Below are 12,917 nucleotides of genomic sequence, written 5' to 3'. Positions count from 1 at the left end.
ACCAGCTATAATCTTCACCCTGGAACCAGAATTGTTTATTTCAAGAGTCAGTGGAATCAGGATGCCCAATCCTATCCAACTTTCCAGTGCCAATGCAGCTGCAGTACAGTCCCAAGGTAAAGGAGCAAACCTCCCTTACCTTGTGGAGGCCTCCATGACTTCCCCCTCCACTAAGATGAAGCATCTGCCCCGTTAGTATAACTGCAAATGCACTGAGAAGTTGGATAGGTTTACAGTCCTGAATTACAGGGCCCTGAATTACAAATAGGACTTAGTGCACTTATGGCAGTTTTGGCATGATAGAGCCTACAAATATGTCCACACCTCCTGTCACCATGGGAAATGTAGTTTCTCTTGACAGAGAGGTGCTCTGAACTTTGGAGCAAGTTGCAATCAAAGCCAATCATGTCTTCGTACAGAACAACTACATTTCCCAGGAAGCTTAAGCAATAGGATTCCTGGATTAAATTAGTCAATCCGTAAACTGGATTAGATGGTGATTTGTGCGTGTTTGGGGGTGGATGGGTATCTATTGTCATATGTGGTTTGTCTGCCTCCCTCAGGCTTCTGTGGAACTATTTGGTGGAAAAGAAATCCCTACATAAATAAATAAATAAATAAATAAATAAATAAATGGGCATGCATGTGAACATAAATGCACATATTGTGCTAGTTAGCAAGACAGGCTATTTATTTCTGATATGTTCTGCAGATGACATATTTTATGGTTTATTCTCTAACTTCTCTAATTCAAATAGGAAATACTATTTTGATTCTCTGTACATTCCAGAGCAGAAAATAAAACAATGACACGCCATACTATTTGATTCCCATCCCACTGGCAAAATGGCCTGTATCAGTGTTCTTCAACCTTGGGGTAGGCACCCAAGGGGTTGCGAAGCCTCAGTTGTGGGGTTGAGACAACTTATGGGAATGAAAAAGGTTGATGACCACTGGACTAGAATACTACCAGGTAAAGGGGGAGGCAAAGTATACCCCTTCAGGTACTAGTGTGTAGTATCTGAAGTGTGTCCCAGTCCTGCTCAGGTTCCTAGCAATTGTTCTGAAATAGCTTTCACTAATGTGATGCTTCATAGTAACTTTTTCTGCTCTAATGAGACTATTTGGTTACAGTAGTGGTTCCCAACCTGTGGTCTGGGGACCGCAGGTGGTCCATGAGACCCTGAGAAATGGTCCGCAAGGTCTCAGGAAAAAAAAGATGCTTATCTTTTATCACTTCCAGTGTGTCTCCAAGTGAGCGCTCTCCCAAGGACCTCTGAAGTGTCAGCTGTGGCTGTAGGTAGTCCATTCTCCACCCTCTTTGGTTGTTCAGCGCTTGCTGAAGTGCCAGCTGTGGGAGAGTCCATTCTCCACCTTTTTGGGTAATCTATAGAGGAGTACTCACTGAGTGAGATGCTTCCCCACTAAAGAGGGTGACAAATGGACCCCCCCCCCCCAATCTGGCATTTCCATTGTCTCGCCAAGAGCTCCTCTATGGGCTACCAAATTGAATTGTATTTTGTGTGGTGGGGATGGAGAGGGTTGTGTGTGGTCCATGACAATTCCAGTGTTTGTGTCAGTGATCCATGGCCTCCTAAAGGTTGGAAACCACTGGGTTACAGTGTACAGTGTTGGGAGGGTGGGGAGTGGGCAGCAATGGGGCCAGGGGTGGGAGGACAGGGTTCCAGGAGAGGGTGGATCAACAATGGGTCCACAGTCTCATCCTGTATTTGTTTGTTTGTTTGTTGTGGTTGTGGTATGAAAAAGTTGAAGACCACTGGCTTGTATTATGTATATCACCAAAAGCATAGGCCCTTGGACACTGGGAGGAATGCTACTTTTGAATCAATCTGTTTGAAATGAAAGCCTCAGAATGTATGTTAAATGATTGCTGAGCTTCCATTGCAGCATCAAAACATGAGGTCTCAGTTAATATACTGTTCTGGTTCTTGTGCCATGTACCTCCAGAATGCTCCGATGCTTAGAGCAAGAGCAATTTTTTGCTCTATTGCTCCTGCTTTTGTTTCCTAGAAGAATGCATTGGTTTTTTGCTTTTATTGCTCAGCACCTGCCAGGCAGCCCAGTCCTGAGCTTCCTGGAGCCCACTGGAGCAACGGTGCCAAAGCAACTCCCACTGTAGCCAGTGGGTGCTGGGAAGCAGCTGGCTATTTTGCCGAGGTAGACTTGATAGGCTCCATGTCAGGCCTTCCAGCCTGACATGGAGTTCAAAATATGGTAGAGCAGAGCTCTGCCAATCCTGCCCCCCTCCAACCCCGGTTCCTCCCCCACCCCACCCTCCTCCTGCCCTCGTTACACCCTCCCCCACCCCCAGAGGCTGCACCACTGCCTGGTGGTGGTGTGTCCTCATCCTGCTGGCGCTGAATCCAGTGCCTGACTGGCATGGGCCCCAGTGCCTGCGCTGCTTACTTGCTGGGAGGCTTAAGTGTGCTTTATGGCATGTTTATGGCACCCAGCACTGGTGTGAGGGCTCAGTGCTGGTGCTGCGTGACTTTAGGATTGGATCCTCAGTCATGCTGACAGTTTGAGGCCTGTGTTTATTCTCTGTCAAGGGACTATCCACGGTGACAGAGAAAGATGTGAAATCAATATATGGCAGACCAGTGCTGAAGATTCTCCGATTACCTACTTGGTGTCCCTGAACTGATCTTTCATTTTGCTACAGAGACTGAACTTTTAGGCTCCTCCCACAGCAAGTGAGACTACCTTTTAAAATGCACCCATGACCGTCTCACCTCCTGATAAAACACTTTCACCCAAATTTACAGCTTTAGTGCATGCACCTGAGGAGTGTAACAAAGCCTTTAAAAAAAAAATTGAACTCCTAGAACACAAAGGTGTAATGAGATTATTGTCTCTCCCCATCTCGTGAATTCTCAGTTGGGGAATCATTAGCTAGTGCATTTCCATGTAAAAACTAAACTCACAAATGGGTTTACCCTCTGTCAGTACTAAGGCAATCAGCACCGTTCTGCAGAATGGCAGATTTCTCACTAACACAGTTGCTGCCTCCTTTCTCCAATTATATCTACTTTCAGACTATCAAGTGTCTTAAAATATATCCACCAAGGTAGGGAAAGCTTCAGGGTTTTTGCACACCTGTGGGCACAGAAGTCTTGACGGGAGTTTGGAGATACTGCCTATGAGGGGCCGATGCAAAAGGGTACATGATCTTTCCTAAAACAAATGACTGAATATCCCACCGGTCAACTTTTTAAAAAGTTGACTAAGTGACTAATAAAAAAACTCCCTTTGTTGGCAACCTCAAACTCCCAACAGCTATGAAAGTAGCAAAAATGATATTGGATTTCACATTGAACTGCCAGGAATAATCCAGAAATATCATATTGATTGTATGAATTTCATCAGTTCGCATCATCGTTGTGAGCATTTGGCTTATTCACGGAACAGACTAGGGCCCATTAGAAGGGTGTACAGGGATAATTAGTACCTGGGCCCAGCATCAAAAAGGGAGTCTAGGAACCAAAGGAGGGGATCCAGAAATTTCCTAGGATCTTACACTTTCTGATCTCACCTGAACTCATTGCCTGCACAGGATGCTGGGGGCACTATTGTAGGCATTAGGTGGCTGCCGCTACAAGTTGTATACACCAGGCTAAGGAATGCATACATGACGGTGCTTAAATCTGGGAGTAAACTCATCTGCTACAGTAGTTCTTTGGCTTGTGGATCTGCTTACCATGAAAGAGTGTATAGGAGCTCAGGGACATTGCTGTGGACTACAGCTGATCCAGAAGTAAGTTTTGGTACCCACAGGACACTTTCCATTCTAGTGTGAGCCTAAATATAAGGATGCTAATTTTCTGCATGATTTTCTCTATTTAAAAGATTTTAGAGAGACTTAGGAGTGTACTGGTATTCTGTACTAGTTGCTGATGGTTGGGTAGATCTGGGCTCCACATTGGGAAATATGGTAGGACATGAGCTCCAAAGTCTTTTACTTTGTACCCCCTGATAAAATTCAGAGGCCCTGGGCCAGACTCTGCACTGTACTGAGATAATGGAGGTTTTGTAGGACATTAAAGGTTCATGAGAAACTGCTTTACAAAGAGAATTTGCTGGCTGCTTTGCACTGATATCTTGGCTCAGGTAAAGACAACTGACACAGTTTTGATGGTGACCTTGATTACAAATATATTGCAATTGCTGTTCTTCGGCCTCCATTTCCAGACTGGTAAGAAATGGGGAGAGGCCTTAGCTCTCTGGTAGGCCATATCCTTTGCCTGCAGAACATCCAGTTTCCATCTCTGGCATCTCCAGGACAGGATGTGAAATACGCATGACCAAAATCCCAGTGAGCCACCACCAGTTAGAGCAGACAATAGTGAACTCCAAAGACCAATGGTCTAACTCAGTATAAAGCAGCTTCAGTTATAAGCTTTTATTAACTCTGACTGCTATAGTTTCAGGGCCAAAATTGCTTCCTTAGCTTCCAAATGTTTGATGGCTCATCAACTTGCGTCACCCCTTTGGTGATCTCTAATCTGGTACCATTTTCACTATAAGAAAGAATAGACACTATAATTAAACTCAGCAAGAGGATACCCCAGAACATCTGATGACCTTAAGTCAAACCACAGCTTTTGCCTGCTACCCTGGCCCTTTTTTGATGGACCACCTTGGAAGGGTGGCTGCAATCAGCAAGGATAATGCCAGAAGTGTGATACGGAAAGATACAAAGAAAGGGAAATGTGGACAAATCGGCTTGCGCTGGGTAGAAAGGCTCATCACATCTTCTCAAGCACAGTGGGAGTTCTTTAACAAGCAGTAAATCAGAGTAGCCTTGTGCTGTGGAATGTGCGTGCTTGAGGAGGTAACACACATGTTATTGTTAGGCAAATGCAACAGATAGGCAAGAAGACTATTTACAACATGCAGCATATCAGCAGCACCAGAGACCGACAGTAAATCTTTGGATCTAAGTGTCCAAAGCAGTCAACACTTCTGTGAATTTACAGATCCCCTTACTCTGGAGATTTCGCTTTCTTTTCATGCCACGTGAAACATGCACCAGGGATGTCTTGCAGAGAAGATTCCAATCGGGTTTTGCTTTGCTTACCTCATACTACGCACTACAAAAGATTCTGCAACTGCTTTCACACACATTTAGCAGCCAATACAGACTGTGGACTGCTTGAAAATGACCATTAGTTCAAAAACCAGCTGCTAGAGTGCTATAACTAACAGAGACTGAAAGCTAGGAATGGCTCTCACCAGTTTTTGAAGAATTCCACTGGCTTCCAGACCATTTCTGATTGCAATTCAAATACCAGGCAGGTACTGACTTTTAAAGTGCTATATAGCTTGAAACCATGTACCTAAATGCACACTCATGAACAAAGGGCCAAACCAGATGTGCACACAAATGCATGCACCCCAAGCATGCTTCCAAACACAGGCTGCTGTTTTCAAAAACTAAAACAAACTAGGCAGAACTGGAAAACCAGGGAAGGGGAGATTCACATCCCATCCCCTAGCACAGTTTGAAATCTGAAAATCATGCCCCTGAAGTAGCAATTTGCCTGTGAAACAGTGATTTTAGAAAACTGCAACTTCCCAGACAAACCACTGTTTCCAAGTTAAAACACCTCCTACTTTCACAATGCTGTTCCAATCCACAGTGGAAAGGCGGGGGGCGGGGCTCTTACACTGAATTGCTAATGTAAAGTTTTAAAAGACCTGATTCGGAGGTTGCATGTTTAATGTCACACGTAGTTGTCCCTAATATAGCCAGGTTTTCCAGACCAATCAACTCAAACAGGAATGGAATGGAGACGTATTTATAGTAAACAACTCAGCACAGGAGACCTCAGGAGAAAAAAATATACAGAGGAAAAAATGCATGGGCATAAGTAAAACATTAACTAGGGTGGAGTGCGGCACTGAGAACATGTGTCCCCTTCACAGGCTGCAGTCCTTCTCAGGGTGCAGCCTCTATTGCACCATCAGTGCTATTTTTCACTTTAGCAGCTGCTTCCCTTTCCTCCTCCTGCCCAGAGGCCTGGCTCTCTTCAGATTATAAATTCATTCCATCTGCAAAGAAAGACAGGGTTGTGCCCAGTCGGCATCTTGGCAAACGTCTACGTTGCCCTTCCAGCATGCACTAACTTGCACCAGGAGTGAATCACACAATGCCATTTAGGAATGGAATTCTTCTGGTGCTAATTGCCATACAATCCCACTTAAATACCTGGCCAATTTCACCCTAGAAAAAAAAGCAAAGGGGAGAATCAATGGTGTGTAAACACAGTGGTAAGTAATGCTACTCAGGAATCCTAATTTCACCCTTAGGCTTCACCTATACAGCTTTTTAAAAAAAAAAAAGAAAAAAAAGGAACACTGGTAATATAACTGGTAGTGTTAACTCTTGTTGGAGGTGAATGATTACAATAGGCATCCCCTCAGAAATAGGCATATAACTCAGGAAGTTGTAAATACCATGTTTGCAAGCATGTTGAACCACCAGCAGTAAGGAAAGAGCACAGCTATGTGAAAACAGCAGCACACTGAGGACTTCTAATGCTCAACTATTCAGTCCTTACAACTCGCTGGAAAGGAGGCGTGCAGAAAAACTTGCAGCACAGTCCTATGCATGCCTACCCAGAAGTAAGTTCCCTTATGTCAATGGAGCTTGCTCCCAGGAAGGTGTGTGAGTCTTGTAGCTGCAGTTATTTCACTAAGGGCGCAATCCTAATGTGCCGTAAAGCACATTTGCACCTCTGTGGGAGGAAGCCAGGCCAGCGCTCCCAGAAGTGCCGGCCTGCGGAGGGCAACGGAGGCTTCCACACTGGCTTCCTCCCGGCTCCTTGCATCAGCTTGGATGAGCCGACGCAAGGGTGACAGGTAGGCATGGGGGAGGGGGAGGGAGGGAGGTGTTCCTGGGCAGGGGGAGGGAGGGCGATGGGTGGCCCCGGGGGTGAGTGGGAGGCGAGACTGGAATTTGGGATCTTCTAGCGGTGGCGCAAGTCTAAGAAGACCCATAGGTGCCAGCAGCCCTTACCCAGTGGTAAGGGGAAAAGTTTCCCCTTGCCTCTGGCTAAGCCGCTTGTGGCCATAATCTTGCGCTGGATACAGCACAGGACTCCTGGCTTGCCAGTTCCAGTGCAAGTTAGGATTGCACCCTTACACATAGAACATAACTGAGGACAATCTCTGGTTGTTGGTTTAGTCCACACAGGACTGTTCAGGCCAGGGCCTGCCCAACCATGAAGTCACCTGAATGTCCATGTGGAGTGGCACTCTTGGACACCTGAAGAGGTCCCAACCTACCAATGCGCTCCCAACCTACCAATCCACCAGTAGGCAGGCACAGGTGATTTGGAGCCCACAGGACTACCCACCCCTTCTCTGTACTTACTAAGACAGCTGCATGAAGCCTCCCCACTCTGCTCCTTTCTTGTTTACAATGAACAGGAGCAGGCTGTGGTGGGTTGCCAGCATCACCCATGCCCACTCATTTCAAATGGAAGAGATGCAGACAGAGGGGCCTACATGGTGTGTGCGCTGTAAGTAAGGCAAACAGGAGATGGATGCACATTTGCTTATTCACTAGCCCTCTGTCTATGGAAAGGATGCATGGGGGTGCACACAAGTAGGACCAGCAATGAGAATTAGGGCAGTGCAGAGGCACATGCCAACCCAGTCCAGGCCCCTGAGAAGACAAACCAACACATGGCCTGTGTGAATTAGTATAAAAATGTCACAGGTGGTCCAGTTTCTTACATGGCCCATCTCTTCCTGAGGTCTTCTGGGATTGCCTCTCAAAGCAATCACAACCACATAGCTCCCATCATACAGACTTTCTACCATCAGTATCTTTGATTATTATGGGTAATATGGCACCAATTGTTCTCTTACTTTGAGATAATGACAAGAGGGACACGCAACAAAACATCTTTCTCCCCCCAATCCTAATGCCCAGTTTGCGCAAGTGTGGCCAAGTGTGTGTTTTGCTGTTGGTTTTGTCCATGGACACCTTCTGGGGACTGCTGAACATACACAGTCCACATCAGGTTATTTTGGTGGGGTTGGGGATAGTCCTTGTAATTTACAAACTTATCTACTTCTGCACCCCAAAGTTTGAGACTCAATCCAGAACAGAATTCATCGCAATGGTCCCAAACCAAGGAATCTACTGGCTGCCGCATGTAGGACACCACCGGTGGTAGTCACAGGTGTGCCAATTAGAAGACTTCTTGTTCTAGCCTTGCCTGATTCTAACAAGAACACCAGGGGCTGTGCTATGATGACAGTTATTGCTAGGTTTAAAAATTGGTAGGATTGATTGAATTACTTTAAAGGCCACTGTGGTAGAAATGGAATTTATCAGCATGAAAGATGCCATTTCACAACTGATACAGTTGTTTTACTTAGGTTTTGTTCCAGAAAAGGCTTTTAAGCACAGCTTCTTAATCATGTTTTAATCGTGTGAGGCAATTGCCGATTCCACAGCTTAATGTTGTGGAATCCCAAAGGAACCTACTTGAAATGGAATCAGACCATTTAGCTCATATAGCTCAGGGCTCTCTACACTGACTGGTGGACATAGTGGCATAACTGAGGGGGGCGAAGGGATGCAAATATTTGGGTGCCCAGCTTGGGGGCAGTGCTGCACCGCCATGTACTCTCCTCAGCAGCACCTCCTCCCCATGGCAGTCAGCATGCCAATATCAGGGTGTCGATCTGAGAGCCACCCCCTCCAGAGGTGTCTGAGGGCCAGGGAAGCCATGCACTGCCTCCCTGCCCCCAGAAGGCCTTGTAAGGCTTTCTGGGTACCAAAAATTGTCACTACCGGTTTTCAGCCAAAAACTGGAAGTGACCATTTTTGGCCTCCAGAAGGCCTTCTGAGGACTAAAAGAAGGCCTTCTGCGTGCGACTTTCCCAACCCTCAGAAGGCTTCTGGGAGCTAAAAATTATCACTTTCAGTTTTTGGTCTCCCCAGCCTTCAGAACGCCGGCGGGGGGGGAGGCAGCAGGCATGGGGGGTGTTTTATATGCAAGTTATGCAGGATCTAATTGGGTGGTGGATCGAAATCCTACCGTCCAATTGGCCCTCTAGTTTTGTGTTTCAACAGCACAAATCGTGGGGAATCTGGGTGGTAGGATTTCAATCCACCACCTGATTAGCCAGCCATAAGACTGGACCAATTGGTTATGCAGGATTCCGATCCTGCATAACTTAAGAACATAGAACATAAGAACAGCCCCACTGGATCAGGCCATAGGCCCATCTAGTCCAGCTTCCTGTATCTCACAGCGGCCCACCAAATGCCCCAGGGAGCACACCAGATAACAAGAGACCTCATCCTGGTGCCCTCCCTTGCATCTGGCATTAACTTGCATACATAACAGGGGGCAGCACCCCTGGGGGAGTGCCCCAGGCAGGGCAGTGGTCAGGAATGCCACTGGGTGGAAGTTCTGCAAATTTTCTGTCCCTTACTTGGAGATGCCAGAGATCCATCCTCTGCATGCAAAACATGTGCTTTACCACTGAGCTGCAGCTCCTCCCCAAATTGTGTGAATTCATTGTATGATTAGCAGGCACATGGCATAAGACGTGCCATTGACTAAGTTCTTTGACTTATAACCAAGCTTGGAAAGGAACTTTCCACTGGCAGTTGGCCAGCAGAGATTTATTGTGTGTGTGTGTGTGTGTGTGTGTGTGTGTGTGTGTGTGTGTGTGTGTGTTTCTTTTCTCTCTGTCTTTCTCTCTCTGAAGACAGTTTATCTCTCTCATTATCACTCTGACATTTGTTTTGGCTTTGAGTTTAATTACCTCTTGAATTGTACAAAGGTTCAGGTCAGGTTGAGATAATAGGAAGTCAATGAAGCTGATGTGTAGGAAATTGTGATACCAGAGGTGTTGGTCCGTGTAAGCCAAACCTCTGTGACAAGAAACAAAGGTTGATAAGGGAGAAAGCGATTAATCAGTCATCTGGGAAGTAGAAGGATGTGTACAAAGGTGTCCAGTGTTTGCATCTGCATCCCACCTGGATGGCCACAAACAAAATACAGACCACTTAGACACATTCTTGTGCACTGGAGCAAAACCAGGTAGGAATGCAAGGAAGCATCTGGAAATGTATCAGTGGACCAGGAATAAACATGGGGAAATTAATCAAGTTACAAGGCACACCATGTCTGAAAGTCCATTCATGACTGATAAGAGGATAAATCATTCTTATTGCAGCAGTGCTTGCAGACCACCAGCACAATCAGACCTCCACTGTGGAAGGAACTAAAGCTTGGTCTAATTAAATTTATATAGCAAGAGGCCTTGATTGTTTAGAGAGTTAAACAAAATAGGCAAAAGGAGGACAGCATAAACAAAAGCACTGAAGTAAATGGGCTAAAAAGTCACTGTTAAGGACTCCCCGCTTCTTGGTGCTCATTTGTACTTTCTAGATAGAACCACCAACTTGCCTCTCCCCCCTTAAATTTGTAGTTTACTAGGGACACATTTTAGGTCTGAACTCTAGTAATTTCAGGTCCCAAAAAATCTCCAGGAATAACTTCGGTCAGAGTCAGTAACCCTACTTACAAGTCAATAAAGAGTACTTTGTTGTCTTCTAAAACGAAGGAAGGGAAAGAAGCAAGGAAGAGATGCAAGGGTAATATAAGAGAACCATACATGAAGGCAGGTACATGGACTCAGGTGTTGTTTCTGTATGGGAGTGAGGACTCTGGGGATTACTTAAACCAAAGTCAGAAGGGATGAGTGATGAGGGGGGATGTGATGGAGTGAATGGTGACACATTTTTCTTTGGGGAGCAGGTTCCAGGGAATATGAGGGTTGTCGTCTCTGTTCAGTTCCTTGCTTTCTTGTACACCTCCTGGGACAAGATCAAGTGCAGAACTGAACTCAGAGAACAGTTCTAGGGTATTTTTATTCTGGATGATTGCGTCCTAGTCAAATGCATCCTAATCATTGACACCCCTGGACGTTCACATCTGTTTTTTTCTCTCTCTCTTTTTTTCATCCTGCTCATTTGTATCCCACTATAACTGGCAACAAACTAAAAATGGGGAACCAGCCCCATGTTATATAACCTAAGCTTTTTATGCCAGTTCTAACCCTAATGCTACCTTTGCATTTTAAAAATTAAAAAGTACATCTTATATAAATATTTATTGGAACAAAAAGTCCAAGATGAAAAATAGTAGACGCAAATGTCCGATACCAAGATGCATTTGACTAGGACACAGCTGTCCAGGATGCAATGGCCCTGTCACGTCAGAGAACAATTTGTCCCTTGCCAACATAACTAAATAAATGGTACAGTGACTCTGTCATCTTAGCAGACTGCTCTACCTGACCATCCTTCCCTCTTTTACAAGGATTATGAAAGCCTTGGTCTTTTGCTCTGGCATTTTCTTGCATACTGAGGAAGTTGTTTTTGCAGCCAAAGTTGTTTAAGGTTCCTTTTCATACTGTGTCCATCAGTCAGAACTTTTTAATGACTCTGAAAGATGAGGGAGGCCTTTTCCACTACAGATATGTGGGGGATGCAGAACAGAATTAAAATGAAAGACAATCGGGTCTGCAGTGGAATCCAGGCAGTGGACCTCCGCTTCAAGGAGGTAATTAGGGAACTTAATGAGAATGTTTCCAATGACGTGTATAGTTGGAAAGTTCATCTTGAGGCTAAATCCCTTTTGTAGTTTCTTCAGATTAGGTCTCTTGAGTTTGGAAAAGAAAAGAGTGACTGAAATAGATAAAATCATTTGAAAGTATATAAAATGTGGCAGATACAAAACACTTGCCTAGAGGGCATTTGGCACAATCTGCATGAAGGAGTTTCACCAGCTGAACTGTGGAAGTGCTTGTCACTGGAAGTATAGATCACTCAGGGTATCTTTTGAAAACCTGAGGGAATTAATATAAATGAAAGGTAAGATGCAAATCTGTACTATAATATCATATGCTGCATGCCTGTTCTGCCACAGCGTTATAGTTTAAACCAGACAGATCAAGTCCAGAGATCAAGAATCATATTTGTCTTGGTTTGATGCATGATCCTAAGTGTTTGTGACTGCTGAATAATGCCTGCTGCCTTGACAATGCCTGGTCTTCAAGTGCCTCTTCCATTTTCTATGAGTTTGAGTTTTAGGCCTGCCCCAGGGACGCAGGGCGCAATCCTATCCTGCGCTGGAAAAGGAAAATCAAGAGACTTGCACTGTATCCAGGGCAGGACAGGAGCCCAAGGCTGCTCAGCCAGAGGCAAGGGGAAATGTTTTCCCTCACCTTTGGGCCCAATGGGTCTCCTTGGACTTGTGCCACATCTTCATGTAGCAAAAGTCTGAGGAGAGTGGAGTGGCTTGAAGCTGCTCCATTCTCCCCAGGAACGGGGGTTGGGATCCAGCATAACTGCCGGATCCCAGCCCCGCCTCCGGCTCCCCACCCACTGCCCGCCCTCCCCCTGCCGAGGAATCCAACCAGGCCAATGCAAGACTCTTAGAGGAAGCCGGCGTGGAGGCTTGCGACAGCCTCTGCAGGTCAGTGCTCCTTTGAGTGCCGGCCCAACTTCCTCCCGAGGAGGCGCAAACGTGCCTTATTGCACATATTGACTTGCGGATTGGGCTTGCAGTTGTTCTATTCTGGGGTCTCCAAACCTGGCCAGTGGGCGGATCCAGGGTTTGGAAAAAGCCCTCCCTGCTGTGAGTGGTGCTTACTGTTCTGCATTCCTGTGCCCAAATCAGCTTGAAAGAAATGTGGAACTATGGCAGAACGGTAAGTGGTGCTTGGGACAGGGAGACCTTTTCAGGACAAAGTGGTTTCCAGTTTGGAGACCTCTATCAAAATGAACCTTATCCGCATATGAACCTCATTGGTGTATGTCAACCCCCACAGGATTTGCAACCATATGTTCAAAGCAATGC

This window comes from Tiliqua scincoides, chromosome 1 (genome assembly GCF_035046505.1).
Source record: "Tiliqua scincoides isolate rTilSci1 chromosome 1, rTilSci1.hap2, whole genome shotgun sequence".
Lineage (NCBI taxonomy): Eukaryota > Metazoa > Chordata > Lepidosauria > Squamata > Scincidae > Tiliqua > Tiliqua scincoides.
The sequence above is the reverse complement of the archived record's forward strand: the minus strand, read 5'-3'. Positions refer to the sequence as shown.